This window comes from Poecilia reticulata, chromosome 13 (genome assembly GCF_904066995.2).
Source record: "Poecilia reticulata chromosome 13, P_reticulata-male-v2, whole genome shotgun sequence".
Lineage (NCBI taxonomy): Eukaryota > Metazoa > Chordata > Actinopteri > Cyprinodontiformes > Poeciliidae > Poecilia > Poecilia reticulata.
In genome coordinates this window covers 29,037,682-29,051,879 of record NC_088842.1, presented here as the reverse complement: position 1 = coordinate 29,051,879, position 14,198 = coordinate 29,037,682, and the positions used below count along the sequence as shown (strand labels likewise).

The 14,198-nt window shown below is 39.4% G+C and overlaps 1 protein-coding gene across 4 annotated transcripts in view; it reads right to left on the bottom strand.

The window, feature by feature from the left end:
• The window catches only part of nectin1b (nectin cell adhesion molecule 1b), a 229,170-nt gene that overhangs the window by 97,304 nt on the left and 117,668 nt on the right, over window positions 1–14,198 (bottom strand). The gene's annotated exons all lie outside the window — the stretch shown is intronic.

The following is a 14,198-nucleotide window of genomic DNA, read 5'->3' as shown; positions in this document are numbered from 1 at the left end:
TTTTATTGGATTTTAGACAATAAAATCTTCATTTTCTTATTTAAAAAATGAATTTATTTTTTATAAAAAATTTTTATTACTATATGACTGAAGCCTAAGTGGACATCCTGTAACCAAGAGATGCTTTTTATTTGTGAATATCTTATTTTTTCTTCTCCTAATTATGCACTTCTTTGGTGATCTATCACATTAAATATCAACACACTGAGGTTTAAAGTTTTAACATGACAAAACTTTGCAAGACGTTACTCACGAGTCAGCCTTTCTACTAACATGCCGACCTTTTATTTCGAATCGAACCACAACTTTAAATTCCCCACAGAAGCGCACACACAGCAACACGTAAGGCTTCCAGGATTCCTTGTGCGGTCCTGGAAGAGCTTTAATTGGCTTCTTGTGTTTTGGTTCATATGGGCTTCTGTTGCTGGAAAAGATTAATGACGACAAGGACGCCATCAAAGAAGCTGGAGGAAGATTAAGTAGTTTCCTTTACGCTAACACTCATCAAATAACGTCTGTAGGAAAACAAACAGAGACGCACAGGTGGCGCAGTATTTGATTAACAGAATCAAAGAATAAGTACACAGATAAAAATAATAATATTTATTAATTTATTTTTTACAAATGAAGGTCATATTTTCTTCTTAAGAATATCATTGATAAGAAAAAAACATTTATTAATGACAACACAGAAAAAACGAGCATGAAGAGACTGTGGAAGTTTATTAACCTTATATAACCATAAAAGGAGAGCAATCGATGAGTGTGTCACATTTTCACTAACTGCTGTGAGTCTCCAATCACATCGAGTGCTGTGAGTGTACGGCAGAAATTAAAACGATAACTGATAAGTGTTACCTCTGCATGAGCTGAAAGTCTGGCTGATTTCACCAGCAGCTTCCAGTCTGCCAGTTTGCAGCTGTTCGCTGCGTGATAAGGGAAACATTCTCACAGGATAAGGCTTTAGTTTGTGCATGTTGCTGCTTGGAAAAGCAATTTTTAGAAACGTAATTTACAGATTTCTTCCTGTAATTTTGCTGGGAAAGAACATATCTCCAGTCATGTGGTCAAATTGTATGACTTCTAAATCACCATAAATGATGAGTTTACATTTATTATTTGTTAGCTGTGATTTTAAGGGTCAGACGGTTATTCAAGTTCTTTTTTAAAAAACAGAAAGCCAAAAATTATTCAAAAATATATTTTTTTTTACATTTGCTTCAGACTTAAACTAAAATACATAAAAATAGACCCATAAAAATAACGACGTCTTCATTAACACATGCTGACTCTGCATGTTTTTATTGTTCTGATCCTCCCACAGCAACACTTTCCCACATCAAGTGAGAGCAATCAATAAGTGTGTGACACTTTCACTAACTGCGGTGAATCGCTGTTGTCCAATCGCACTGAGTGCTATGAGGCTACACTAGAAATTAAAATAATTGATAAGCGTTACCTTTGCCTAAACTGGAAGTCTGGCTGCGTCAGACAGCTGGAAACAGCAGGAGACTAATAAACTGATCTTAGCTGGTTTATTGGTCGAGTCACATGACAGGGTGGACTCATCTGTCACAGGTGCAGCTGAATAAAAAGGGGCATCATAAAAGTTAATTATTTCATTAACTGAATCCAATAGGTGTGGACACCATACCTGAGGTGCATAAAAGAAAATGTAGCTGAAATATGAAGGTTCAATGCTACTTTACACCAGGCATTTTCCTTGGCACTGATTGGCTGAAGCGCCAAGACGTCAGCGCTAAGACGGTTTCCACTGTGTGTATCAATGCGTATTAAAGGGTATTTGGAGGTTGAACTACTAAAACAGGCAGTTACAGCTGCTTTTAGATGGGATCTCAAGTATTCATAGATTTCATCCCCCTGCAAAAACCAGTGGTCCACTCTGGTGAATATTTATGAAGAATTTGTGCCACTTCCATACGGTCCAGATGGACGGATGTCTGATAGTTCTCAAAGTGTCTGCAGTTTGAAAGGTCGTGTTGCTTTTTATCCAATTCTTACATGATTAACGTGAGACATGCATCATAATTCTGCACCAGAAGAAGCCAGGCTCTGTAAATCCTGACGAAAGCGGTGGCTGAAGTAGGCAGATCTGTTTTTCATGTTTTGATTTTGTGACAGCTCTGTTGGCTCCCGTTGCTCAATAACTTTAGAAGTGATCCAAAATGGCGGCGGCTGTTACTCCTAGTGGAAACAATATGCAAGCCGCTTTGGGGTCATGTACAGAGGTTTCATTGTAATCGCATTAATTTAATAAAATTAACATCGATGCAAATAAATAGATAAATAAATTGGATTTCAGGAAAAAACGGATCTGAAGTGAGCACTAAGACTCGCTGTATGAAAGTGGCTCTTGGCATCAGAAAGGTTGCAGACCTCCTGGCTTACACATGGTCAGAAACACTGACCCCCTCCACCAGGAGGGTAAACCACAGACGGCTGCATCCAAGCAAATTACTGAAAAATTTGGATTCCCGCCAAACTCCACAGAGGTGTGGAAAAGGTGGCCATCCTCTGACATCTTATTAAAAAGACCTTAAATCCTAACAGCTCTGGTTTTAGTTTATGTGAGTATTTAACCTACTTATGACTTGCACATTAATTTGTCCACTAGATTCGTGGTGTGTTGGTAATCATATGTCAGCTCATTAGATTGGCTTTTCTCTCGCATGGTTCAGCATTTCAGATATACAGTTGCACTTTAATCAGTGGACGTCTGCTTATGCATTTGCAGCAAATTATCACTTAACCTTCAAACACCAGAGCTAAAGGGGCCCGTGGTACCAGAGCGACATTCTCTGAGCGATCAAGCAGTGTTAAAAGTAGAACTCTGGACCCAATTAAACATTGTCAGATGATCTCTGGCGCCCCGAGATAATTGAGCGGTTCGGCCGACTGCTGCAGCTACCTGCTCATGTGTCTCCCAGAGCACAATCAGATCCCACTTCTTTTCAATTCTGCTGTTGAATCTTTGTCTCTCTGTCTCTAAGTAGCTGCGTTTGCTTCTATTGCAAATGTGTGCAAAAGTTTTCCAATATTCTGCTAATGTCGAAATTGCAGCGTTTCGATTAAACAGAAAACACAGTTGAAATCGCGCGTGAATAAGTTTGTTCTCTCGATAAGTCTTTAAAAAACATGTCACATTGTCATCATCCTTCCACTTCCTGTCGTCTTTTTTATCTTTTCCAACAGTAGTAACATCCAGTTGTTGATCACATGACTCGTATGATACAAAAACATTTGATCAAAAAACCTGTTGAGTTTTCATTATGCTTTTTTTTTTTTTAATTTCAATTTGCACAATTGTGTAGTCAATGAAAACTGGCTGTTGGAACAGACTCCATTTTCAAATGATGCATTTTGACAAACTCGACTGTCTGGGAGACAAAGAATTTTAATCATCCAAACATCCAGACTGGAGGATGCAGATGAGTTTAGGCTCAGAAAATGTGACCTAGTGATGTTTCAAGGTTTCATTTCATCCACTGCCTTCCAGTTGAGTCAGGGGAGTCTCAGTGCCATAAGCGGCGGTCAGTCCTGATGTCTCCGCTGATGAGGATTGTTTCTGACAAAGGGTCATTGGCTCTGCGTGACGACGGATGTGCCTGCATGCCCTGATGGGCTGCCTCTTCTCTCACAGTTGGTCTAAATGTAGACTGGCACTGACACTAATGTACACTGATGAAGCTGTGAGAGTCAATAGACGGGGAGGGGGTGGGTGGGACACACTGGATTCTTAATTTACTCCATTTGTCCCATTTGTCAGATGCTGGACCTCTGTGGAAGCTAAACGGATAGATCGGCCTGCATGTCTGGCAGAGAGCGCTGAGGACAGGCAGAAGGAATTGAGTCATTGTGAACAAGTGAAGGAAATTTTTGCAGAGCTGTTGCATGAGATTTGCTTTTTGTTTTCTCTCCGTGAAGCAGCATGTCCAGGTCGGATGACCTCCAAACACTGTTTAATGCCGAGTGCCTGAACTCAGCAGCTTCCTCCTGCACATGCTGCGGTGCCCCTGGGCAAGGCACCACCCAAGCAGACTACCCATTTGTGTACACGGTATAGGATTGTGTGTGTTTGTGCGTGCAAATACAACTCTGCTGTGGCTAGAAATTCAGTTAAATCAGCTTATTTACCCCACAGACGGGTTTTACAAACTTTTTATAGGCCTTCCAGCCAGTTTGCTGTTTTCCTTTTCTCTTAAACTGCAGTTTGCCTGAGTAATAATACAAGGGTTGTCTATTAAAAAACCCAAATATGAAGCTAAGGAAAGAGAAAAAAAAACACACATGCTTGTAAAACTATCTGGATAAACGACATTATTAAAATCACAAAACAAAACAAAGCTAAAACTACACTTAGTGCATAGCTGCTGCTGAATAATAGATTTTCTATAAAGAGACACAAATGATGCAAACAGGAGTTGTGGTATAGAGTTTTCTACTTTGCAAGAAAAGATGTCTGGGCAAATAAATGTTTTACACAGTGGGCTTGTAAAATTACCTGAATGGAGCTGCAGAACGCAATAACAACAAGTGGAAGTTGAAGTTTATTCAAACATCCAAATATACAGTAAATAATAAGTCACCAAAACTCAAGGACAAAGATTTTCAAGGACTGAGAGTGATTTTATAAACTTAATTATTTTTGATGAAGAATGTCTGATTCCTGATTTTGAAGAAACTCCACAGATTATACTTTAAACTCCGTTTCGTGTCACGGTTGCTTCTTTTCTAAACTGTTCCAGATCAATGGGGAGAAATTCACAATGTTCTGCTGCGTCTTAAACAGGTTTGTTTCTTTTCCAAGACCTCACCTTGTTTTTAAACTGTATTCTGTACATATGAAAGAACAAACTTTAGTAATGAAGTTTCGATAGTCTGAGTGCTCTGAAGTGACTGTTGGTACGAAACTCCAACAAACTACATTGAGAAGCTTGTAGAAGAAAACCCAAAACATTTAACACACGTTATACAATAATAACCCCGCGACCCGACCCCGGATAAGCAGAAGAAAATGGATGGATATACAATAATAATAAAAAAAGAAATAATTTTGGTTATTCTGACTGACCGTAAACGAAACGAGTTTGGCCTGATTTAACTTCAGTCAGTGAGAAAAAAAAAGTGTGTGTGCCGTTTTATTAGATGTATGTAAACTTCCAGTTTCCTGAGCCCAGGTAATGTGAGCATATTCGATGCTAATGATATTATATTAAGCTATAACTGGGGCATATTATGCCTATACGCATTAGCCTCAAGCATCGAGTCTATTAAGGTGCAACTGTGAATTTAAACAGAAATGTCAGTCACATCCTGTTTTATCCTCAATATTTCATCTTTAAAAAGATTTTTCACTTCGTTTTTTCAGACGGTACACAAAACTAAGAGGAAGTTTAAAACAACTTTGCTTGTGTCTAATTTGAGACAAGTTGAAGTGTGGATGCAAAACAAATTTGCTTATTCTCACCAGATGAAGAGAGTAAATTCATGCACACAAAACTAATACGGTGCTTTTAGTGAATCCAGAGGTGAGTCAGGCTGACTGGAGAGAAATAATTGGTCAATGAAGAAAAGTTGTTTCCTCTTCACTCAAATCAACACAAGCTAAGTAAAAGGAAGCCACTATTTCCAGTAGGACTGTCAGCACTTTCCCCCCAGTAGGATTGGGCCCCGTCCTGGGCTCCGGGGTGGATGGGTTTAATTGGAGAACGCCAACGCGCAGCTGGATAGCGGAGCGCCTCCTGCCCTGTCTGGCTCTGAAAACGAGAGGCTGCTGCTGTCCCCATGCAGCCACTGCAGGCGTCCCTGCAGAACCCAGCAAATTTATTCATGGGATCTGAGCTGTTTGTTTGCGAACCGTCTCATTTGCAAAATAACAGACAATCATAATTTCCGCGGCGTTGATCCTGGGTTAATCCAAATAATTGACAATTCATCGTAAGTTCACGTTTTCTGGCAACGGGATTGACTCGTTCTGTCTATCAGCAGAGCATAAACTGAGCGTCCAATTGATCAAGTTGTGCGGATGCAAAACGCTTTATAAACAACGGCAAATTAAGCAGAAAGTGGCAGTAAAACTTCCAGGATAACAGACAGCAAATTGGAAAGCAGGCAGTCTGATAGTAAACCACACTGAGGAATAATTAATAGATAAAACTAACAACCAGAACACAATTACTTTGGAACTTTTTCACATCTTGTAATGTGAAAATCACAACTTTGATGTCATTTATTGGGATTTTATGTGACACAGCAACACAATGTAAAGCCTAATTCTGAAGTGAAAGAAAAATAATGTAAAGTTTTAAACATTTGGTGCAAATAAAATGTTTGAATTAAACCCAATTTTAACTGATATGCTATTTAATAATCCAGATAAACTAAATGGAAGATCAAGGAGAACATTGAAGAAGAAAATCTGGAGGATTCGCAGAGATCCATCGATCAGGTGGGCAACACAGGATGCATCCATAAAACAGGTCTGGATGCTCAAGTTAGACATTAATATTTGATTTATATTGTTTTTTATGGGGTCGTTCATACAATTAAACCGCAACGAGACTGCATGCGCAGAAGAAGAACACTGACGTTACACAGCAGTGCATTGTTAACAGAAGTTTACTCAGCGATGAGAGCTGACGGTATCGTCACGGAGACAAATCCAAAGAAATTTGACGCTTAGATATTGGCCTCTGTCTCTTTAAGAAACTCCACCTTCAGCACGTCATAAAAATGCTTCTCATGATGCCATATACAATATTCTTAAGAGGGTTTGACAGAAAAGTAGTTTGTATAATGAGCTCAGCAGAAGCACATTTTCACCACTTGTTGCTAATTGCTGCTGCCGCTAGTCTGGAGGAGCTGAGAGGAAAGGAACAGGGAGAGGTGCTGATTTAAGGATTTCTCATGAAATAATCAAACCAATATTCCAGGTATGATTTTAATAACAACATAGAGGAAGCTAATAAAACTAAATCACAGCAATTCATATTTTGTAGAGCAGTAACTGGACTTTTAGTAGATAAATTTGTTTGGATGTGAAGAGCTATGAGTTATGATGCACTTCATCGACAAACTTCTTTCATCATTTCAGAAATATCATTTTAAAGACTGATTTACAGCGTGTGGCTTCTTCTGGTGAAGAAATACGACCCATGTCTCACTTCAACGACATAAAAGTTGGATAAAATGTGACATGACTGTTTGGACTGCAGACACTTTGAAAGCAAACGGATAAATATCTGAATTAGTACCACATATGGAAGTGGCACAGATTAGACTTTTTGTGGGGTGAAAAGATCGGAACCGAGTCGTTCAGATTGCGGTGGAAAAGTCGGATTTGGGTTGCAGTTGATGTGCATTTCACAAGCCTTTCCAGAACGACAGCATGAGGAAATCCAGCGTATTCTTTACGACTCGGCAAAAACATTGAAGAACTTTCATGACAAAAACGTTCAACGTTTTGGATTCAGAGCAAAACGGTATGAGAGGTTATAAAAAAAACTGCACTTCTACTCAGGAATCTCATATCCAGTGTAAGACACGGTGGTGGAAACCTCATGCTGATCCTTTTCCTCAGCAGGGAATGTGGATGGGAAGACACATGAAGCTAAAAACATGGAAATCCAGGAGGAAAAGTGGTTTGAAACTGGAGCAGGGACAACAACCCCAAACATCCAGCCAGAGCCACAAACGGACAGTTTGGATCAAAGCGTGTCCATACATCATGGAAGGAAGCATGAAAAATGTAGATATATGACAAAAACATGGGAAAGATCAAGGAGGTATAAAATACGACTGCCAGGCATCATAAATAGTAGCAATGAGCCGCAGAGCCGAGCGCAGACATTCATCAGGGTCCTGACTCTGAATCAGTCACGGTTTTACTCAGAGTCGACTCGGACTTTTACTTCCTGTGTCAAAGTTTTTGTATCACCTGTAAACTGGAGAGCCTCTAGAAAGCATCCACAGCTTCACTTTTCCAAGTTTTATGTTAAGGCCAACAGCAAGTTTTAATAATTTAATCTCTTTCCTCAACGTTGTACTCGCAAACACTCCATTATAATTATCTGGGGAAAAAAGCTGTTGAGATTTTGGTAAATTTATTAAAAATGGAAAACTGATTTTTCTGTATTCTTCCTCAGACTTGTGAATTATGACAGGTGTTGACAGGTGCTTGCACTCTGACATCAGACCTTATGTAGACAGAGAGTCCAGATCCAAGTCCAATCAGCTGAATTCACTGCAGGTGACTCCACTTAGCCTGGAGAAACATCTCCAGGATGATCAGTGGAAGCAAATCAGTTTGAGCTGTGAATCCTTACTGATGTGTGATTCCTACTTCCAGTAAATTTATATCTAACGGTTTGTGTCTGCACAGAGGAACAGTTGGCAGCCCTGTTGCCTTGCAGCAGTCCTGGAATAGAATCACAATCTGGGCTCTTCCTGCTTGGAGTTTGCATGTTTTCTCCTGCTTGTCTTGTGTGTTTCTGTGTTTCCCTGTAATGACTCGCCACACACACCTTAGACAGGATCCAGAATACACACCTGAGACAGTGAGGAAGAAGAAACTGCACCATAGATCTACCTCCCCAGATCTTCCACTTACACTTTGGAAGATATCCAGATGTGCATCTTCTAGATTAGCAGGTTATTGGAATTTTTTTGTCGTGAATTCCTTCAGAATGTAGACTATCGTTTTTGTACCAGAATTCATTTTTGTGCAAATTTCCAACTTTAGTATCAAACTGCAGACGTGTACTTCTCCTCTGTGGTATTGTTTTTCTTTTACCAAATTCATTTTAAGTGAAAGTTTTGTTTTATGTTTTGTATTAAAGGTATGTGTTGAAATAAACAGCATAATTTTGCTTTGCATTCACCTTAAAATAAAAGGACAACTGGGAAACACAAACAGTTTCTCATATGCAGAGACGTGAGATTTTTAAGTCAGCAATTTGTTTTACGCCCAGGAAGGTGATGGAAAGCAAAGGTTAACGTCTCTAGATTGTTTCTCTGATTAATTTGAGCAGCTTCCCAGTTTGCTTTGTTTTTTTTTAAAAGCTATTTTAAGACCCCTGGGAGATGCTGCTGCATCCCAGGGGAGACAATCAAACACTACTGGGACCATGGAAGGTTAACCATCAGCTGCTCTGATTTAGGAGGAGGAGGAGGGAAGCTGACTCTGCTTCTGCGCATGTCCTCCATCCATCTGCACTGGAGTTTCACTCTGGCTGCAGCGAGGAACTTCATCGAAATCACACACATTCCTCACTGAAAAGATAAATTAAGCAAGCTCACTTCATTTTAGTTCCCTGATTATTTGAAGCAGTCATATTTACAGGCAGTGAAAAGGAAAAAAAAAACAAAACCTGAGTGGATGTCAGGTACCAAACAGCTCAGACCGTAGCGAGAGCTCTCAGCCAGGTGTGAGTGATGCTGATGGCGTTTCAGAAACACCTGGGATCTGTTCACTTGGCTTTGCTGTGATCGTTCAGTCAGACGCAGCTGAAGAGGATGGAGGGAACACTGTGAGCCTCGTTCACGAAGCAAAAACACACTTTCTCTCTGTTTTGTTTTAATTTCACAGGTCATGGCAGAAATTTGTCTCTGGATTCTGAATCTGGATGATATTCTGAGCGAAATGTGTCGGCATTAGTTGCCAGTTGTTGCCTGGGAGACTAAATGTGCAAAGACAAAAGCAGCAAACTGAGAGTCAAGCTGATTGACTTGATTCAGCTTGGGGCTTAAGATTTAGGATTTAGAGGTTTAAGGTTCTTAAAGGGGCGGTGTTATTTATTTTCCAGGGACAAAGTCTTATGTTATAGCTATGTTACCTTCACTTCCTGTAAAATTGCTGTAAATATCAAATCTGACACTTTCCAGCACTCCACCTTTGTCATCAAAATGCTTCTCATTTTGCTGCAATATTTAATATTGCAATATTCTTGGACAGAGAAATATTTTACACAATGAGCTCAGCAGTTCCACCCATTGGTTGTTAGCTGCTGCTGCTGCTAGTCTGGAGGAGCTGAGGAACGGGGAAGCGGTGCTGATTTAAGGATTTCTCAAACATGCATGAAAAATAATCAAAGCAAAGAGAACATGGCTGATTTTTTTATTTCAATTTAAAAAGTGAAACTCATATTTTGCACACATTTCAAACATTTATTCAAATTATTCATAATATTATGCCACTGAGAACCAGATACTCAGATATTGAATTAGGAAATTACATAAAACCACCATGACAAGGATTTTTAAGCGTCAGCTCTCCTGGAAGCTCTCAATATGAGTTACTGACTGCATCAGTGCGGCGTAGCATGGAGCCGATCAGCGCCAGGAGAAACGTCGCTTCATTGTTGGATCGGATGTCTCTCTCTCTCTCTCTGGCCGATTTACCGATCAATGACGTCAGTGATTGATCACAGCAAGTACTGGAACTTTTGGCAGTGTAGGCAAGCATCACACCCTGCATAAAAATGAAATTATTCTGACCGTAAAGCTTTTTAGAAGAAGAAAAACCAAATTGTCCTCAGATATGTCCTAGTGGACGTCTGCACCGACGTTGGCCTGGATAAAACCAAATGGACCAACATCACTGGATGGAGTCGCTCCACATTCTGCTGGAGCCACTTGGTGTTTTCTTCACACCCTCCTATTCTTGTTGCTTAGATTCCTTTTTCTTAACTTACTTTTTCCTTCCACTTAACTTTCCATTAGATACAGCACTACTGTTGTAGCTTTGACATAATTAAATTCTTTCCTTTTAAGTCTCATATGATCAAATTTTCTGAGAAACTGAATTTTGGGGTTTCAGTCGCTGTAAGCCAAGATTCATGTTTTAATGTATCTAAAGGAAATAAATCTGCACAAAAGTTTCAATTTTTTGAGCTAAACTACTGAAACAAATGACCTGTGATGGTAATCTAATTCAGATTATCATCAGATTACACTTGGTACACCATTACCAAGTGTAGAAATATTATATATAGATATTTATGCATAGACTGAAACATCTCTTGTCTACTAAAGTGCACTATATTTACAAGTTTGCTTACATGAATGGTTGTAGGTAACAAAACAAAACGATTACCAGTTAAAGTTCATCCAATAGCAGCTTTTCTTTTTATTACAAGTGTTTTATTAATTTGAGAAGTGACTGTGTTGAGCCCTCAGGGGGGAAAGCAGGCTGCAAAACTTTTCTTTTCTGACATTTCAAAACACATCAAACTTCCTCAATTTTAGAGCGGCGTATTTTATCCTTTAACATATCTCCACTGCATTAACTTTTGGGACCTCTTGGGGGAAACGTATTAGCGAACCCTTTATGATGGCTGAGTCGATTAAAGGCTGTCGTCTGCGTCTCTGTGCGAGCGACTTTTATTAGACCCGAGTCGACAATCCCTGAGGTGGAAACGTGTGATAATGTCTCCCGTGAGAGGAGAGGCGTAAACTCATTGGTTTACAGTACCATCGTTTATTATGGGCGACCCCGACACGACCTCGTAACGCACACACTGAGAACAAGAGCAGAAAAAGGAGGCAGCTTCATTTCTAGACACTTTGAACAATCTGTTTATGCAGAAGAAAAGGTTAGGTAACACTTTATTTGAAGGGGGGTGAATAAGACTGTCATAAACATGTCATAACACCTGTTATTAACATGAACAAGCCTTCATGAATATTTATGACTGTTGTCATAAAGCGTCATTCGGTAAATTACGACACTTTTAATACAAAGTTGACATTATTCAAAATGTCTCTGTTATGACAACTTGACATTAACCAAGAAATCATTACTGATATAAATTTGTAATAAAAGTTTTACTGATTGCACTTTAAAAATGAGGTAACTTTATGTTATTAAAGGTAAAGTTTAAACAGTAATGATTTATTGGTTAATGTCAAGTTGTCATAACAAAGACATTTTGAATAATGTCAACATTGTATTAAAAGTGTCGTAATTTACCGAATGACGCTTTATGACAACAGTCATAAATATTCATGAATCTTATTCATGTTAATAACAGGTGTTTATGACATGTTTATGACAGTCTTATTCACACCCTTCGTGTTACCAAAAGGTTATTATGCTGCGAACAAGCTGCGACGGAACGACACACTTTTCACGCAGACAGGAGGTTCTTTTAGTCTTTTGACAACAGAGGGGAGATTTATTAAAAAAACATGTGAGAGTGGTACAGATAGCTGCACCCCACTGATCAATGCATGAAACACTCCACTGTTATCCAGCTCAATGAATCGGATATGCAAATACACCATGTCCATTAACCATTCAATCACTGTAATGTAATGACTCGTATTATTGGCTGTGCACCTCTGAAGTCATTTGGATTGATTTTTTTTTATTTTTCCTTCTTCCAATACTCGTCCTACTGGAGCCTCAACGATTCACAGCAGCATGAAGTTTCCTGCAAGGCAGCAATATGTCTGAAATGTGTTTTTATCCAGAGTCAATGGGCGGTTCTGACCCGCAAAACGAACCGACTCCTGACAGAAACAAAACTTATTAAAGTCACGGGGCTGAACGTTTCCTCGCCTTTAAACCGGAACCTGAACCTGTCGCTACCGTAAAGAAGTTTCCCTCCAAGAAAAAACAAAGACAGCCAGATTTTCTGCTCTCTGCAGTCTGATATCACACGTTTTACTCTCCGATTTTGACACAATCTCATTTTTTTAAAAATTTTGTAGCCAAAGAGAGCACATTTTGAAAACAGAAAGCTTCCCCGTTGTGTCCCGGAGGTAGTTTTATAGAGGGAAAGTGGTGGGATTCCTCTCACAGCTCTACAAAGCGGAACGAAATGGATAGATAAATTAAAAAAAAAAAGAAAAAGAAAAAGCTGGACAGCCATGCATGTTAAAAGCCTAAGTGCCATCAAAGCCCCTTGGGCTACAAAGGGCTCTTTTAGCAAATGGATGGCAACAGCTGCAAACTCTGGGCTGTTCTTAATGTGCACCGTGCAGATGTCTGCATTCGAGTCCCACAGTCTGAGACAGATCTGTCTAGCGCTACACTAGGCCTCTCTCATCATATCGCCGCAGCTTCATTAGGCTCTGAACTGCGTATCAACAGCTGTCTGACAGTTTTCACTCTCCAATTAAAGCCAAAAAAGTTACACTGATCCCCATCAAAGCCTTGCGTCAGATACTGTGGGCATCCCTTTATCTCTGATGTGTTATACAAACGCATCCCGAGTCTTTCAGCTGCTTTCTTGGTTACATAAACTGTGAAGATGGCAGCAACAAAAAAAAACACCAAGACTGGGAAAATAACTTGTTAACTCTCTGTATCATGTTAATCCAGGACATTTTGTGTGTGAAAGCGATGACTCCAGCTGCTCTTCACGCCTTTGAACCTCCTTCAAACATTTAAATTGTTTTTTTTTTCTTCACAATCTACCAAAACTGCTGGGTTTTTTTTTTTTCTACCACACTTTTAAATTTAACCCTTTCATGCGCAGTGGACAGCTATCTAAAAGCCATTTTCTTGTGCTTTTTGTGTTAGTGGACACTAATGCATCATAAAATACACCATCAACTACTGGCCATCAGCTGCAAATGCAAGAAATGATTTTTGTTGAATCCAAAATGGCCGACAGACGAAAAAGCACGCCGACTGACCCGGTCCCTCCTTCTACTGCAGACGACTCTTGCAGGTAAAAATAATATAAAATTGTGACATCAGATAACCCCTATAGAACAATACTACTGATGTGTTTATGTATTTGGGGAAAATTCAATTGATCACCTAAAAAAACAATTTAACAAAAAATGTTTTTCTACCTTTTTTTAATGCCTTAAGAAAAAAAATTGGAAAACAAATCTTGACACCAAGGATCATAATTCATGCATGAAAGGGTTAAATATCCATAGTCAGCATCTTTAACCAAAATGTAATCGTTCAGCTCACTTTACGTTTGGGTCAACTTCTCTGTCCGACTGACCGACACGTGGCTCTAAAATGTGATCACAATGCCCTTTCAGTTTTGTTCAACCAAATTTATTTACAGAACAAATGTTTTGGGTGTGACAGTTTACAGGCACAGTAAAAAAAATGTAATCCAACTGAAGCACCTGCATGAGACACTGAAACATCACGGCTATCGGGAAAAAGCTGCAGTTGCCAAAAAACGAACAAAAAAACAAAAAACATGAAC